Raw genomic sequence first — 18154 nt, 5'->3', positions numbered from 1 at the left:
TTTATTGACACAGTAACAGTTGCGTCAGCGGTTTAGTGGTAGTAGTAGTCATCAATTTTTCGTTTTTTCACTCTAGATAACAAAAGACGGAGAAAAATTGAAAGGGGTAAATGTGTGGGCTTGGGGTTCGGGGGCAATGGGAAGGGAGATAGAATATGTGTGTGTGTGTGTGTGTGTGTGTGTGTGTGCGCGCGTATGTGCGTATGTCATTGTGGATCTCTTTTGGTCTTCTCCGCTTGAACATATGTGCAAGCATATCCCCTATTCATTCGTGTTAAGTGTGAAGACACTAACAAAGAGCAACAGCCCCACAGAGAAACAACGCACTGAGCCCCAGCCCCCAAAGGATCGTGCGGAGTGATACATTGTACTGTCCGCCAAACCATGAGGCTGTCGAGGGTGGAGGGGGGTGGGGGCGGGGGGGGGGTCAGAACGGACGTTTTCCAGTGATTTCCTCCAAACAACCGTTGACTGGCTGAAAGGACGATATGTCAGTGCCGAGTCGAACGGATCATATATCTCCCAATCGCCGTGGCCAGGTTTGATTTATCCACCTCGCTACGGAGACCGAAATCTCAATGGACATAATGTCATCCGCTCTGCCCTCATCCAACCCGACTCACTAAACAGCTGACTGATCATCGTGAGCAGAAACTTACGTTTCTTCTTCACTGTACGCCGGTGAGTTCAATCAGAGTGTCCTGGTTTCTTATCGGATTACTATTTAGATTATTTTCTGTTTGGTTCTCATCGATTAGGGCATTCGATTGGCTTTCCTGGCTGTCTTTTGGCACAGCGAATTTATGGGAGGCTATCGAGGAAGATTACTGTCCGTTATTGCTCCCAAAACATTATGATCACTTTCCTTTTCAACAGATTCAGTTTTGATGGTTAGAAGTGTATCCGAAATAGTTTGCCTCTGTTTTGCTGCTTGTAATAAACGTGTCTTTCATGTGTTTACTTGTGTGTGTATGTGTGTATTAGGTGAAGAGACTTTGGATACGTTCGGTGCATTTACGAGATCATCAGTAGGTAACTTTCTTATAAGTTTCAGCAAGGCTTCAGTGTCAGTTTGAGTTACGCGAATCGTTGTATAATCGACAAAGGGTTCGTACACGGATTTAGTAAGCAGAGGTAGGCATCTGTTTTTCTCTCTGTCTCTGTTTCTGTCTGTCTGTCTAGCACACACGAACGTTTCAGCACACATGCGCGCACGCACGTACGCACGTACGCACACACACACACACATATACACATATACACACACACACACACATCTACACACAAATTCACACAAAACACAGACACACATGCACGCACACATACAGAAATACATACACATGCATACGCACACGCACACACACACACACGTATACACGCTCACGTACACATGAACGCACGTGGTCATGGGCAAACAAGAGACAGAGAAACAGACCAAAAAAAAGACATGATGAGAGACAGGGACAGAAACACAAAAAGACAGAGAGACAGACATATTTGCAAACAGACGGACTGACCTTCTACACACGGGATATGTCAAACATTTTTCTTCACGGGAACTTGAGAAAGTGCTTAGGAAGTAGCCTGTCAACGTAAATTTATGATTTGCTCCAAAACAGCGCGTGAATACAGAACACACACACACACACACACACACACACACACACATGCACGCACGCACATGCACACACACACACACACATGCACGCACGCACATGCACACACACACATACACGCACGCACATTTACACGTGCGCGCGCGTACACACACACACACACACATACACGCGTGCGCGCGCTAGCACTCATGTACGGACAGAGAGAGAGACAGAAAAGAGACAGAACCACTTGGAGCCAGGAGTTTGTCCCACCAGGACGTGACTTGTCTGCCTTCGCTCGGAATCGAGTTGTGCACTCCACGTTGCAGAAAAATGATGTTCCTTCCTCCCCCCCCCCCTTTTTTTTTTTTTTTCAGAAAGCGAATTGTTTCCCCTTGCCTGAGAAGGAAATTGTGTCCCCCCCCCTCCCCCCCTCCTTGATCGGGATGACTCATTTTAGACGCCAGATTTCTATTTATGTTCATGAAGATTTAGTCCTTGATAAATCGATGATTAAAGCCATATTTTCTCCCCCCCCCCCACACACCTTTTTTAAGTTAAAATGACAGTAAACATTGGGTTTTTTATTGTTTAAAACAATGTTTTAGTCATTATCAATTCGTTCCTTTTCTTTCGTCATTTTAAAGGGTTATTCAGCGTAGTGCAAAGCAATAATATCATTCTTTCCCGTCATATTTGTCATTTTGTTTCACGCGCATTTGATTGCACGCGCATGCACCCGCGCGCATAAACATTTTTTTTTTACTGTCTCTTTCTCTCCTGCTCTCTCTCTCTCCCTGCCCCACTCCCTCTCTAATCCTCTCCTTCCCCCCCCCCCCCCTCTCAATCTCTCCTTACGCCCCTACAACCCTCTCTCCAAAACGGCTTGTGAATACAGAACGCACACACACACACACGCATGCACGCACACGCATGCACGCACGCACGCACGCACATGCACACACACACACACACACACACGCCCCCCCCCCCCCCCCCACACACACACTCTCTCTCTCTCTGTCTCTCTTCCTGTCTTTCTCTCTCTGTCTCTCCCTATTCACCTCTCTTTCCCTTACCCCGTTTCTCCTCTCCCTCAATTCCATCTGTCCTCTCCACCTCTGTCTGTCTGTATCTCTCTCTCTCTCTTCATAATTGGATAGATATTTATGTAATATTACGCTTTTTGTGTTTCGTGTTTGTTTTATTTTCCCTTCTATGAGGGCAGGATGAAAACAAGCCGTATGAAAGCCGTATGTGCTTATTTCTTTTATTTTCCCCCCTCAATATAAAAAAGTCCATTCGTTCCTTCGTTCGTTCGTTCTCTCTCGCGTGTTCTATGTTCTGGGCCACAAGTAATCAGCCAGCCAGCCACAATTAAACACAAGGAAAGGACCTCGTTCTTGTTGCAGTTCTCGACTTCCTTGGGTTTTTTTTTTGGTTTGTTTGTTTGTTTGTTTTTTTGCCTTCCACTTGTTTTTCGTCTTCTTATTGGTTAGCATGATCATCGTCATCATCATTATCTCTCTCCAATTCGGGTTTCATCATCGTCGTTCTTCTTCTCGTTCTTTCGTACCGCCTTACATTTCTGCTCGACTCCCCAATTCCCCCTCCCCCCTCCCCCCAGACTCCCCACCCCCACCACCCCCTCTACACCCCATTCCCATTACCAGGCCCTTTGTTGTTCACGTTTCTCCTGATTTTCTAACTCTTTCTTTTGTGTGTGTTAGATAAGGAACATTTCATTCTTGTTTCTTTCTTCCTTCCTTTCTCTTTGTCTTTTTCTGTCTCTTTCTTATCCCCTCTCTTCCTCTGTATCTGTCTCTCTGTCTCTCTCTGTCTCTTTTGCTGGCTGGCTGTCTGTCTGTCTCTCTTTCTATCTCTCCTTTGCTCTATGTTATTATCCTCTTCCTTTTCTTTCTTTCTCCTTTTTGTTCTTCTCTCTCTCTCTCTCTCTCACTTTCTCTGTCCCGCCTCCCTCTCTCACTCTGTCAGCTCTGTCTGCCTGTTCCCCCCCCCCATCCCCACACTCCCCCCCCTTCTCAGATGTGTGTGTGTGTGTGTGTGTGTGTGTGTGTTGGCAGACAGGAGGAGGATCCTTCAGCTATCCAATCAGGCCCATTCAGCCTCACTGCTGGACTGTAGACGGATGTTCGTTATCTCTACACTCTTCCTCTTCTTTGCCAACATGTGTCAATTAGTCTGCCACACACACACACATACGTACGTACGTACACACACAGACACACAGACACAGGCACACAAACACATACAGACACGCACGCACGCACGCACACACACACACACACACACACACACACACACACACACATTGAAAGAGGGAGGGCCAAAAACAAAGATGGACAGAGACAGATGGATAAAGAAAAAAAAAAAACATGAAGAAATTAATAAAGTAAAAAATGAATGAAGAAAAAAGAGAATCAAGAAAGAAAGAATAAAAATCGAAAAGAAATAAAGAAAAAAAAAGTGACAGACAAAGAGAGACAGACAGTAGAAGAGGTGGGGGGGGGGAGGAGAAGGCGGGGACGGGGGTCGGGGGAGAGGGGGCGGGAGAGAGAACGAAAGAGAAGGAAGCAGCAAGGCTTAACCCTTTCACTGCCAGTCAATTTGGAGTTCAAAATTCCCTTGTGCTATAAACACAGAAATATGCTGTCCAAGACTAGCTGAGGATTCCCCCTGTGATGTGTGGAAAATAATTATGGTCCATCCTACCATCGAACATAAAAGAGCAGTAGATTCATGGATAACAGACCCATGATCTGGTCACCCTTCAGTGACATGGGTCCTCTACCTTGCGAGTTTGGTAGTGAAAGGGTTAAAGGGAAGGGAATGATGTGGAGGGGGCGTAGGGGGAGAGGTGAGAAAGGGAAAAAAGCAAGCAACTGGTAATGACGAGAACTGGAGAGTTGATGGATGAAGGAGAGAGAGAGAGAGAGAGAGGGAGGAAGGGAGGGAGAGAGAGTTGAGGATGGTGGTGGAGGGGATGGTTGGGGGCGGGGGAGAGGGGGTGAAGGGGACGATGGGGGGAAGTGGAGTGAGAGGTATTGAAGAGGGCTTAAGAGTTCGTTACTGACGATTAGTCCTGTTGAGTGGATTGTTTGCAGGATCACTGTCCTGTTCGGTGACACGGGGAGTTTGATATTCCCTTTGTCGGATGCAGTAATGTGGACATTTTTTTTTTTACAGTGTGTGTGTGTGTGTGTGTGTGTGTGTGTGTGTGTGTGTGTGTGTGTGTGTGTGTGTGTGTGTTTGACATTCCCTTTGTCGGATGCAGTAATGTGGACATTTGTTTTTATATTGTGTGTGTGTGTGTGTGTGTGTGTATGAGAGAGAGAGAGACAGAGACAGAGAGAGAGTTTGATATTCCTCTTGTCGGATGCAAAAATGTGGATATTAATTTATATATATATATATATATATATATATATATATATATATATATATATATATATATATTGTGTGTGTGTGTGTGAGTGAGTGAGTGAGTGTGTGTGTGTGTGTGTGAGTGTGTGAGTGTGTGAGTGTGTGTGTGTGTTTCCGTGCGTGCGCGCGCGCGCGCGCGCGCGTGTGTGTGTGTGTGTGTATGTGTTCCTTCGTTCATTCCTTCTTTCTTTCATCCGTGTGTTCATTCATGCATTAATTTGCTGTTGTTGTTTTTCTTTCCTTCCTTTCTTTTTTTTTCTCTCCTTCCTTTCTTTTTTTTTTCTCTCATTCATTTATTTGTTCAAATGTTGTTTTTTCTCTCATTGATTTATTAGTCTTTCTATTTATAAATTCATTTTACCAGTTCTTTTTGGTTCTGTTCATTTTCTGTCTTCTTTTTTTTTCTTTCTTTCTTTCTTTCTTTCGTGTCTGTGTGTTTCTCTCTCTCTCTCTCTCTCTCTCTCTCTCTCTCTCTCTCTCTCTCTCTCTCTCTCTCTCTCTCTCTTCTTAGATACAATATTTTTACTTTTTTTTTTTTCTATGTTATCTGTTTATTCATTCGATCAATTATTCAGTTCATTATATCTTATTCAGTATTTATTCATGTGTTTATTTAAAGGTTGTTGTTGTTCATTTTATTGGTTTTCTGCTTTTTTGCTTGTGTAGTCTCTTTTTTTTTTCTTTTTTTTTTCCTCTTTTTTGTCTGATTTGCTTGTCTGTTTTGTTTATTTGCCTTTTCTGTTTTTGTTGTTGTTGATGTATTCTTCTTTCTTTCTTGTTTTGCCTGTTTCTTTCTTTCTTTCTGTCTGTCTTTCTTTATTGTCTATTGTTTGTTTTCTTTTCCTCTCAGTTTTAATTGTCTTTGTCCAACACTCTGCCCTGGATTTCTTTCCTTCTTCTTTGTCTCTCCTTATAATTCTTCCTTCCTTTCTTTCTTTTTTCTTCTTTTCTTTCTTTCGGTTTTCTTTGTTACTTTCGTCCTTTCTTTCTTTCTTCCCTCTTTTTTTTTCGTCCTTTCTTTCTTTCGTCTTTTCTTTCTTCCCTTTTTCTTTCTTCCTTTTTTCTTTGTTCTTTCTTTCTTTCCTCTTCCTTTTTTCTTCCTTTCTTTCTTTCGTTATTTCTTTTTTCTTTCTTTCTTTCTTTCTTTCTTTCTTTCTTTCTTTCTTCCTTTCTTTCTTTCTTTCTTTCTTCCTTTCTTTCTCCCTTCCTTTCTTTTTTGTTTCTTTCTTTCTTCCTTCCTTTCTTTCTTTCTTCTTTCCTTTCTTTCTTTCTTCCTTCCTTTCCTTCTTTCTTTCTTTCTGTCTTTATCTCTTGCTTTCACACTGCCTTTCTTTGTTCGTTACTGAATCCTTGATAGTTTTTTGTTTTTTGTTGTTGTTTTTTTGTTTTGTTTTTTGCTTGTTCGTTTGATTCTGTTCTTGTCGTTTTGTTGCTTTTTAATTTGTTTGTTTTGTTTGCTTTTTTGTTGTTGTTTTTGTTTTGTATTAACAAAAAAAATCTGTTTGCTTCTTTGTTCTTTTGAATGTTTATTCATTTTTGTGTGTCTCTTTGTCTGCGTTTCTTTCTTTCTTTCTTTGCCATAATTATGTTTCCTTTCCTACGGCATCCTGATTTACTAGAGGGTTGGTGTGGTGTGTTGATGCAATCAGGAATGGACATAGAGGCGAAAACAAAATTGTCTACAGGCTACCACTGTTCTCTGATCAACCAGGGAAAAAAGAAAGGAAAAGTGATGCAGGGACGGGGAAAGACAGACACAGAGAGAGAGGGGGGGTGGGGGGGTGAATGGAGGGCGGGGGGGGGGGGGGGGGGTGGAGGGGAAAAATCAACGGAGAGAGACAAGCAAAACTAAAAAATGTAAAGATGTGTCTTAATGCTTGTTAAAAAACAAACAAACAACCACCACCAACAAAACAACGAAAGCCGTAGCATTCTGATTGCATACCGTTGCTACAGTTTTACACACACACACACACACACACACACACACACACACACACACACACACACGCACGCACGCACGCACGCACGCGTACACACACACACGCGCGAGCGCCAGAGAGGCTGTGGGGAACAGACAAGACGGGTGGTATGGAGGGAGAAATGGAGGGAGGGTGAGAGAGACACAGAGAGAGACAGAGTCAAAGAGAGCGAGAGAGAGTGAGGGGGCGGAGATTTTGAAATCCGAGAATGCCTTGTGATTTTCTTTCTGTTAATCTAGTAATTAAACTGGCACAAATTTTTAGTTCGCTTGATCATACCCAGCTGAAGATTGCACGAACACCGAGCGCACGCGCGCACGCACACACACACACACACACACACACACACACACACACACACACACACACACACACACACACACGCACGCACGCACAGCACGCACAGCACGCACACACACACACACACACGCACACACACACACACACACACACACACACACACACACACACACACACATGCCACTGTCACACGAATTTTCTCCGATTGCTCCCCTTGCGTGAGAAAAGGGAAGAAAAGTAAAAGAGACCACCTTGACAGTCACGTGCTTATCGTCGATTGGCTGTCACTTCTGACGGCCGTTACATTCAAAGCACCCTCAGACGTTCGCGGCAACCCTTTTGCATTTCTTCCCACAATTTTACACTCTCGTTCTCTCGACAGTTTTAAAGTTCGATTTGGTTTTTGTTTTGTTTTGTCTGGAGCATGGGGTGGGAGAGAGTTTGTTTGTTTGTTTGTTTCCTACTTTTTTGCCATCGCTGCTATATCTTGCTTATATGTGGATAATATGAAAAAAAAAAACATTTCTGAGAAGAAACGTGATGGGTCAGGAGATGTTTAAAACCAGTCAGAGTGACAAAATACACAATGCAATTCTTTCAACCAGAAGCACATAAAAAAGTCAGCACATCAACACGGTGTTTTAGACCAGCGTGCGTGCAGATTTAAAACCCGAGACTGATTAACGACTACCTTGTGAAGTCGATTTATTCAGGTGATCAAAAGAAATCTAACTGAAAGAAAAATCGATCAGAAGCGACAGTCTGAAACCTCCATTGCCGCCTCACGTTCCACAAACCTCACCTCCATTCAAATTGTGAGAGAACTGTTGCCATCTAGGTTCTTCCCCTTGAATGACTCTTCCGCGTGACGTCTGACGCTGCCTTCCTAAACCTCGAGAGATGAGAGAGAGCTGAACTCGCTGGCACGTGCTCGTTGCTGATTGGTTGAGACCCCTAGCATGTAGATTAGAAGCCATCAACCGTGGCCGTTTCTGTTAGGTTCTAAAGCACGATGTTACAGTCAGCTTTTGGCAGGCGTGTTTTAGTTTCCTTTGTCCTGCACGGCCCTTGGTTTGCTGCTCTCCCGGATATGGCTTGTTGGCGATATCACAACTATCGGTCATTCCTTTTGTGTTTTGCCTTTTCTTTCCTTAAGAAGAAAGAGTTTTTTTTTCTCTCTCTCTCAATCTCTCTCTCTCTCACACACACGCGCGCGCGAAAATTGCCCTCCAGGAAGCCGTCATTTTCAGGCAATGCAAAATCTGTCTCCGGAATGTCAACAGGCTATCCAGAGTGACTTTAACGCCTTTTCGTATCTAACATTAGTACAGCGATGTTATCGTGCAATTGTGTGTTACACTTTTTTTTTAACTATCTAATCTTCTAATAGATAGTTGTAACTGTTGACTTGTACTAAATAATATAGGCAGTTAAAGGACTATATAAAATCATGTTTCTCGTGCTTCTACAGTAATATGAAAAGGGTGTCTTTTTTTCTTTACATAAAATAAATCATCCCTCTTATAAACGAATGTTTGGCTTTTATGGAATGTGACCTGTCGCTCTCAAGAGACGGTGGCAGATATGATCCATAATTATCATCTCGCACAAATGAATATGTCCCTCATTTGCAAATCATTCTGCACATCTCGTCAAGTTAACGTAAACCATCGACGAAGGGACATTATTCTGACAAACGACAAATCGTATCTTCTCGGCAAAGAGCTCTTCTCACGTGAACTCCACAAAACGCGTGTCATGTGATGTAAGTTTTTGTCTTCGAAAAGTCGTTTGCCTTGTTGATGATGACAGTTCTAACGTAGCGTTGGCCATATATATGCTTCACAAATTAATATCGTTTGGACATGCGACTGATCAAAAAAGTGCGCGAACGTTGGCATTATCTGGATGATAGAAATCAGCGAAGAAAGGTAACTAAGTTCAAGCACCGTATCAGCAGTTTGAAAATGCTCTGCTCAAGCAGGGACTGACTTCGTGAGTGCCTCTCTTTACCTTCCCTCTCTCCTTCTCTCTCTTTGTCTGGGCCGGGCTTTTTTCTTCTTTTTTTTTTTTTTTTTTTTTTTTTTTTTTTTTTTTTTTGCTATCGATTCAAGTCGATTTCATAGTTTGACTGACAGGCGATAATGATTTTTAAAGATTGTACTTCTCTTCTGAACTTTCTCTCTTTTTTTGTAAGCGTCTCTCTCTCTCTCTCTCTCTCTGTATGTACCATCAACGTTTTATATGACACTTTTGATGGCCATTGACAAACACTGTAAAGTGGTTGCATGGTATATTTTTGAGGCTTTAAAAAGAGGCATTCGGATTTAGAGAAAGCGTGTAACAGTTAACTGAACAAATTATGACAAATTAAAACGTGCTTAAACTTAAATACCTCCTTTACCGAATAATTATCCATTGCACTGCTGTATATGCGTTGTATGTCTGTACTATTGTTTGTATGTGCACTGATATGTATTCAATGTGTTGTTTACTTAAGTCTGGTGTTTGCCTTTGCTGCACATTATTTTTTGCAGTAACTTTCGTCCCTGTGACATGGGTATATGGCCTAGTGCATTACATCATCTGAGTTCTGTGTGGTGTGTGTGTGTGTGTGTGTGTGTGTGTGTCTGCCGTACGTGTGTACTCTGCCGTACGTGTATACTATATGTACATCTATTCAACAGTCATTTCACCCACTCTAGGAAGACATTGTCGGGAATGGCCAGAGGGCAAAACTGATGCGGAAGTGAAGCTACTCATAGAAGAAAACAGTAAAGAAGAGGACATCATCATATACACAGATGGCTCAGTCACCAAAGACAAGTCTGGTTGGGGATTCACTGCGAAACAAAATGGGAAAACAATTTGGGAAGAGAATGCTGCCTACAAAGTCACAACCTCCAGCCTAACGATGGAAGTTGAAGCTGCGACACATGCCCTCCAGTGGCTATCGTCCATCCATACGCCCGGAAACCAACATGCCATGATTCTAACCGACTCAATGAACCTCATACAGAAAATTGAAAACGGAATGGGAAGCCCAGAGTGGCATAAGGCAATGCGCAACTTTCGGATTAAAAAACTCACATGGTCATACTGCCCGGGACATGCAGGTGTTAAGGGAAATGAGCGAGCTGACAGACTTGCTGGTAACGCAACACCAACGGGCGGCCTACATCTAGGAAAATCGGAAATCCTCAGAAAAATCAAAGAATACCAAAAAGAACAGGTACAAGGCCATCACACCATCGATCGCCTCAAAGAAATAAAAGCAGAGAGAGGGAGCGGCCGCAAGTCTAACATGAAAGGTAGAGCACGATGCTTAGCAAATCAAACAAATATCGGCATCATTTCCAAACCAACATTGCGCAAATTTCTTCAAAACGGAACAGAGTCTCTGTGGGCCTTTCCAAATACAATAGACTGAGCAACACACTAGACGCCACTTTTTTGGCATCAGAGATCTTTTCCCATCCCTCTTGCGGCCAGTCAGTGGCAGCCTCTGTGCGTGTGTGTATGTGTGTTTGTGTGGATGTGTGGGTCTGTGCTTTTGAGTGCGTTTGTGAATGCGCGAGAGTGTAAGTGTACACAAGTGTCAGGAGAGATCTGTGTACGTGTGTGTGTGTGTGTGTGTGTGTGTGTGTGTGTGTGTGTGTGTGTGTGTGAGAGGAGGTCGGAGTGCGGGGGGAGGTGGGGTAGAGGATGAGGTATGTGAGTATATGCATGCCTACACTGTGGGAGCAACAGGATATTGGAACGTATATATATATATATATATATATATATATATATATATATATATATATATATATATATATATATATATATCTTTGTATATATGTGTGTGGGGGTGGGAGATATGGGCGTATGTGTGTGTGCTTGTACAAGTAAGTGTTCATCTCTGTGAGTGTGTGTTTGTGTGTGTGTATGTGTGTGTGTGTGTGTGTGTGTGCCGTGGAAGCTGCGATACGTAGACTAGAAATGAGTGTGTGGAGGAGGGGGGTAGAGGAGGTGCAAGGTAATGTGTGTGTGTGTGTGTGTGTGTGTTGGAGCTCATGTACGTTTATATGTATTTGACTGTGCTTTCATATCTGTGAAACTGCATGTTTGGTGCATTTCTGTTGTGCATGTGTGGGTGTGTGTGTGAATGTGTGTCTTCATGTTTTACATTTATTCGCTTATTTATCACCATTGTTGTCTTATTTATTTATTTATTTATTTATTTATTTTTAAATTATTATCATTTTATTAGTATTACTATCATTATTACTACTACCTTTTTCTATATCATAATTATTATTCATTTATTTATTTATTTATGTAAGCTTATCTATTATTTATTCCCCCGTTTTTTTTTTGTGTGTGTTTTTTTGTTGTTGTTGTTGTTTTTTGGTGTGTTTTTTTCTCAAGGCCTGACTAAGCGCGTTGGGTTACGCTGCTGGTCAGGCATCTGCTTGGCAGATGTGGTGTAGCGTATATGGTTTGTCCGAACGCAGTGACGCCTCCTTGAGCAACTGAAACTGAAACTGAAACGGAGGAGTGGGGGGGGGGTGGGAGACAAAGAGAGAGACAGAGAAGCAGGTAGATAGGGAGGCAGAGACAGAAAGAACTGTTCAAAATTTAAAAAAAAAAAAAAAGATTAAAAACTGACAGACTAAGCGCCATGTTTCTAACTTTCTCGAAAAGAATCAAAGTTTACTCTCTTTTTTTTTCTCCCCACACTGCCAGAAACCACAACCGTAATCATGCAATATGTAAGTCAAGGGGAAAGGCGATGACGTCGATATCCTGAAATCTAACTGCCACCAGTCTCAGCCAATCAATGCTCTGCACGTGCCAGGAAGGTCAAGCCTCTCATTTCTGCCTATCGCACAAAACCCGCCTTTCTTTGGCTGGGAGAAGTTGTCAAGGGGAAGAACTGCAATTGTGACGAGTTTTCTCCCTTTCTCACCAGAAGTCGACAGACGTATCCTGAGACTGACAGTATAGAGAGAGAGAGAGAGAGAGAGAGAGAGAGTTCTTGGAGACATGGTTTGGGAAGGCGTGGCATCCATTTCCTTTTTGACATTTCAGAACTCTACTTTCTTCTTGCTGTTCTTCATCACCTTCTGAAAGAGATACTGTCGTTACATGGTACACTTGTTCTGTGAGAAAAGCGGTTGGGAACGATAACAAATCATGCCATCTTATTCACTGTGCTGTAATTGTGTTCCCATTCGTTTTCCAATCAATGAATGAAACATCAAAAACGGATGAAAACAGTACCGACATCAGTCATGTTGATGACCCTAATAGCACCTACAACAACCGTTCAACTCCCTTTTATTCACTGGAGTGATAACCTAGAGGTAACGCGTCCGCATAGGAAGCGAGAGAATCTGAGCGCGCTGGTTCGAATCACGGCTCAGCCGCCGATATTTTCTCACAAAGCGTATGAAATGTTATACTACCACAACAGTAACAAGAACACTTAGGCATCCTCAGTCTGCTTTTTCTTATACAAATTTGACTTTGGGGAGGTCTGGGAAAACCAAAGGAAACAGAAATAATTGTTTAAAAAGTCTTGAGAAATAAGCCAATTTATGAATACAAAACACAGTGGTCTTCTGATATGCTTCACAGTGAGCGTTTCCAATTCTATGGAACATTTAAAAGTGATCTTACTTCTTATCTTTGGCCTATTATGAATAAGATATTCACATTCTCTCTCTCTCTCTCTCTCTCTCTCTCTCTCTCTCTCTCTCTCTCGTTAAGCATCTGAGTAGTGGTCTTCACAACAAATCCTCTTGTTGGCTCGACTCCTATTCGGAGGACCGATCTTCTTCTGTTAAACACTCTTCGAAGCTCTTTGGAGGAGAGCTTGTTCAGATTTGTTTCCACTTTTCTGTCGTTAATGAATATTAGACATTGCGCTGGCCTGCGATGGAGGGTGGAGTATGAGGGCGGTGTTTGGGTCGGTTTGTTTTCTCTGTGTTCATGTTAGGTTTTTATTGACGTTGACGTTTTGTATGAAAGTTTTCTCGATTCGTTGTACTTTATTATTGGTGCTTAGGCACGAAACGTCAAAGCCAATAGAGTGCATGCATTAGTTTCGACGTAAATGTATGCCTGTGTGTCTGTGCTCCAAACGAAGTGTGAGATGTGTCCCAACAGATACGGGAACTTGAACTTACCAGTCAGATATCGGGCGATTTGATCTGCATTTGTATATAATTATTGGAAACCGCTTAGTCATGATTTGCGCAAATCCTTCATTCGTATATGTAAACGGACGGAAATGAGTAAAGAAGAAAGTGGGTTTGCATCATCCCGACGAACGGCTATTCGCATCTCAGTTCACAAGGAAACTTGCAGTCTGATCCGCCATATACACCAAAGATAGCAGCATCTGGATAATCATGTAACAGAGTAAAGAAACCACCTGGGAGGGATGTGGAATGATGTCTGATTCATACGTATGCTTGGCTTCAATCATCTAAAGGTCCAAAACACAGCCTGAGTGTTGTTACGTTGACATGGAGGTCTAAAGAAAATCCTGACCAGCGTGATGGATTTATGCGAAAGTCAGGCATTTTTTCGTTTCTGGGATTAAAAAAAAGAAATAATAGCAGATGTAACGTATATGATCAGCCCGCAAGCTTTGACTGAAACTATCCAGGCTGTCATTTTTTGTCTGCTGTGTTATCTGTTGATTTCATTTGTCAAAGTTTGTACGAAATACAATAGTTTCATGACCCAACTGAAAAACAAGAAATAATCTTTAGAATATGCATGCACCATTTCTTTCTCTTTTCTTGTGTGTGTGTGTGTGTGTGTGTGTGTGTGTGTGTGTGTGAGCGCGTCTAGTCTTTATATCTGTATGTGTGTATGAGAGAGAGCGAGAGAGTCTCTGTGTGTGTGTGTGTGTGTGTGTGTGTGTGTGTGTGTGTGTGTGTGTGTGTGTTTGTATGTGTGTGTAAGAGAGAGTGAGAGCGAGAGAGAGAGAAGAGAGAGACAGATATGGGTTCAACAAGGACCTAGTTTCCAACTTTCTTTTCAAAGAAAGGGAAAAAAAAACTACTTCAAAAGAAAGCCGCCTCCTCACTGTTATTTTTTTTCCAGACATAAGATTACAAACTTACATGGCGTGACAGGAACGCCAAACGAAAGGCGATGACGTTGACATCCTGACGTTGATACCCTGAAATCCAACTGTCACTGATCTGGAGGGTCTGCAGGGTCAAGCCTCTCTTTTCTGTCTACACCCACAAAGAACGACATAGAGGAGGAGAAGGGGACTCAATGGGGAATAATTCCTGTAGCACGCGACTAGTGTTCTCCCTTACATACTGGACTCTCAGAAATACATTAAAAAAAAAGCTGCCGCCAACCAGAAGTCGATAGACTCTGGTGGTGATGGATCATAGGGACTACCCGGCAAGGGATTGGTGGTGTGTTGAGTGAGATACGATGTGGCGGGCTGTCGGATACATTTTTTTTTTAATTTATTTTTTATTACAGACTTCCGGTTACCTGCCCTTTCTGCCCCCTGTCAGTCTGTCTCTCTGTCTCTGTCCATCTCTCTCTCTCTCTCTCTCTCTGTATATATATATATATATATATGTGTGTGTGTGTGTGTGTGTGTAATATATATATATATATATATATATATATATATATATTATATATACAAATATGTGTGTGTTTGTATTTGCATTTGTATTTCTTTTTATCACAACAAATTTCTTCGTGTGAGATTCGGGCTGCTCTCCCCAGGGAGAGCGCGTCGCTAAACTACAGCGCCACACTTTTTTTTTCTTTTTTAAATCCTGCGTGCAGTTTTATTTTTTTTTCCTATTGAAATGGATTTTTCTACATAATTTTGCCAGGAACAACCGTTTTGTAGCCGGGGGTTCTTTTACGTGCGCTAAGTGCATGATGCACACGGGACCTCAGTTTATCGTTTCATCCGAATGACTAGCGTTCAGACCACCACTCAAGGTCTAGTGGAGGGGGAGAAAATATCGGCGGCTGAGCCGTGATTCGAACCAGCGCGCTCAGATTCTTTCGCTTCCCAGGCGGACGCGTTACCTCTAGGCCATCACTCCACACATACGTTTCGTTTCATTTCGTTTACCCCCCCCCCCCCCCTTCTCTCTCTCTCTCTCTCTCTCTCTCTCTCTCTCTCTCTCTCTCTCTCTCTCTCTCTCTCACCAAAATAATGACAACATTCACGGAAGCAAACAGTGAAAACCGTAAGGAAGCGAAGTTGCAGAAAATATTGGCCCCTTCACTTGTGGAAGCAGAATGCCATCACAGAATCTGTCCCCCGGAGAAATGTTCTCCTTAAGACTTCCCCCCTCTTCAGCTGCGAAACAATTATGCCAAGTCAGGTGTGATAAAGAAAGGAAATGACGTCTGACAATGCCCCGGATGTAAGATGGCTCCAGGGTTATTAAAGAGTTTCCTCGCGTTTCTAGCTCGTCTCTCTCCCCTCTCCCACCTCCCTCGCGTTTCCTGTTCACCTCCCTCCCCTCTCCCACTTCATCCCCGCCCCCACGGCCCCGCCACGCCTCGCCCCCCCACCCACCCCTCCACCCCCCACCCCCATCCTCTCGCCCCCGACCTCTCCCAGGATACATAATGGAAATGATCAGCCGTGATTTACTGTTGATAAAATTTACGTTATTTGAATTCCCTTGAGGTTCTCCAGTGAGTAAAAGGCCAAACAGGCCAATATATCTTGTACGCACATCCGTCTGTCTGAGCTTTCTGCCACATTTTTTGCCATTAACCAAGCAAGGCAGGAAATACAGGAAGTGAAGGAGGCAGAGGCAAAGACAGACGCAGACGGAAACACGGACATAGTGATACAAAGATAGAGACAGAGAAACAACGAGAGATACAGAGAGAGAGAGAGAGAGAGAGAGAGAGAGAGAGAGAGAGAGAGAGAGAGAGGTTGAGGAATGGACAGAATAAGCATAAAGGAGGGATCAAGAGAAGAATAGATAGACTGACAGAAAGAGAAAATGTGACGGAGAGAGACGGGAAGAAACAGAGAAAGAGGGAGGGAGACAGACAAGGACAAAAAGACAGACAAAGGGAGATATAAACAGACAAACAAGAAACACATCTTCTTTGTCTCTGCTTCTCTTTCTCTCTTTTTGTATCCTGTCTTTCTACGTTTCTATCTGTCCCCTCTCTCTTTCTCTCTCTCTCTCTCTCTCTCTCTCTCTCTCTCTCTATATATATATATATATATATATATGTATATATATATATTTATATATATATATATATATCTGTCTCTTTATTTCTGCTCGTCTCTCTTTGTGTCTGCCTCTGTCTCTCTCTTTATCTCCTTTCTGTCTCACTCTTACTCTTCCCCTCTCTCCTTCTCTCTCTCTCTCTCTCGCTCTCTCTCTCCCCTTTTTTTTCTTTCTCTCTTCCTACCCCATGATAAAAGGACCTGACAGAACACAATCACGCCTCACGCTGCCTCGGGCCTAAGACTGCACCATGGTTATTGCCAGTCCCTTCGCGTTCCCTTCAAACCACCACCCATAACCCCAGCCCCCTCTCACTTCACTGCCCCTCTCTCACTGTGGACATAATGGAATGCTCCATAATTCATTGTGGATACAATCAACTAAAAAAAAAAAAAAAAGAAAAAAAAAAGATTAACAAACAAACAGACAAGCAAAATATCTACAAGCACTTGCACTTCCGTCGTGGCCTCAAGAGCCCAACAAGACAAAATTATAAAAAAAATAATAAATTGTATTCATCTGTCTGAGATCCTTTCGACACGTAGTATTCGTTTGAAGCGAATGCACGTTGTTGTGTTTGTTGTTGTTGTTGTTGTTGTATTTTTGCTTTTGAACAGAAAATCGATCGTTGTGATAAACAGATGGCCAGACTTACCGCCGAACAGAGACAATAACAGAAAATTAGACCGAGAAACACAGACACAGACATAGAGAAAGGGGTAGGAATAGAAGGAGAAACAGGCGGTCAAAGACTGATGCTGAGAGAGAGAGAGAGAGAGAGAGAGAGAGAGAGAGAGAGAGAGATGAAGATGATGGTAATGATGATGATCATGATCATGAAGAAAGAAAAAGTAAAATGGAGAGATAAGACAGATGCAAACGATGATGTGAACTTCATTATCAATAGCAGAATCGTTTCACCCTAGAAGAAAGCACACCAAATTACCCACATTAAAATACAATGAATTACCACAAGGTATCTGACATTGCAGCAAAACACACGCGGAAACATCGGCAGCGAAGCGTCCCCGCAGAAAAGCCACTATTCCAGATTGATCCTGCCAGACATGGAAAGAAAAACCTGGTTCATTATCTCACTATGCATAGAAGAATCATGGCAATGGATTTCCCATTTTTTGTTCTTCTTTTTTTCTTCGTTTTTTTTTTTTTTTAATGAGACTTCCCCCGTCCTAAAACTAATTGGCATTATCTGGATAGCGGGAGTGGGGTGAAAGAGAAGTGATTTATGCATGGAACAGATCATTGACATTTTGTGATGTGCTGTGTTGGTGCAGAATTCCTCTCCTCCAGTGTTTCATCCGTTCGTTCAACGGTCCTGTCTGTCTGTCTGTTTGTCTCTCTCTCACTCTCTCTCCCACTCCCCTCTCTCTCTCTCTCTCACGCACGCACACACACACACACACACACACACACACACACACACACACACACACACACACACACACACAGAGAGAGACACACACACACACACACTCCACTGTCTGTCTTTCTGTCTCTGAGTGTTTGTGTTTGTGTGAGTGCGTCTGTACGTGTACGCGTGCGCGCGCGTGTGTGTGTG

This window comes from Babylonia areolata, chromosome 19 (genome assembly GCF_041734735.1).
Source record: "Babylonia areolata isolate BAREFJ2019XMU chromosome 19, ASM4173473v1, whole genome shotgun sequence".
In the NCBI taxonomy this organism is placed as follows: Eukaryota; Metazoa; Mollusca; class Gastropoda; order Neogastropoda; family Buccinidae; genus Babylonia; species Babylonia areolata.
The sequence above is the reverse complement of the archived record's forward strand: the minus strand, read 5'-3'. Positions refer to the sequence as shown.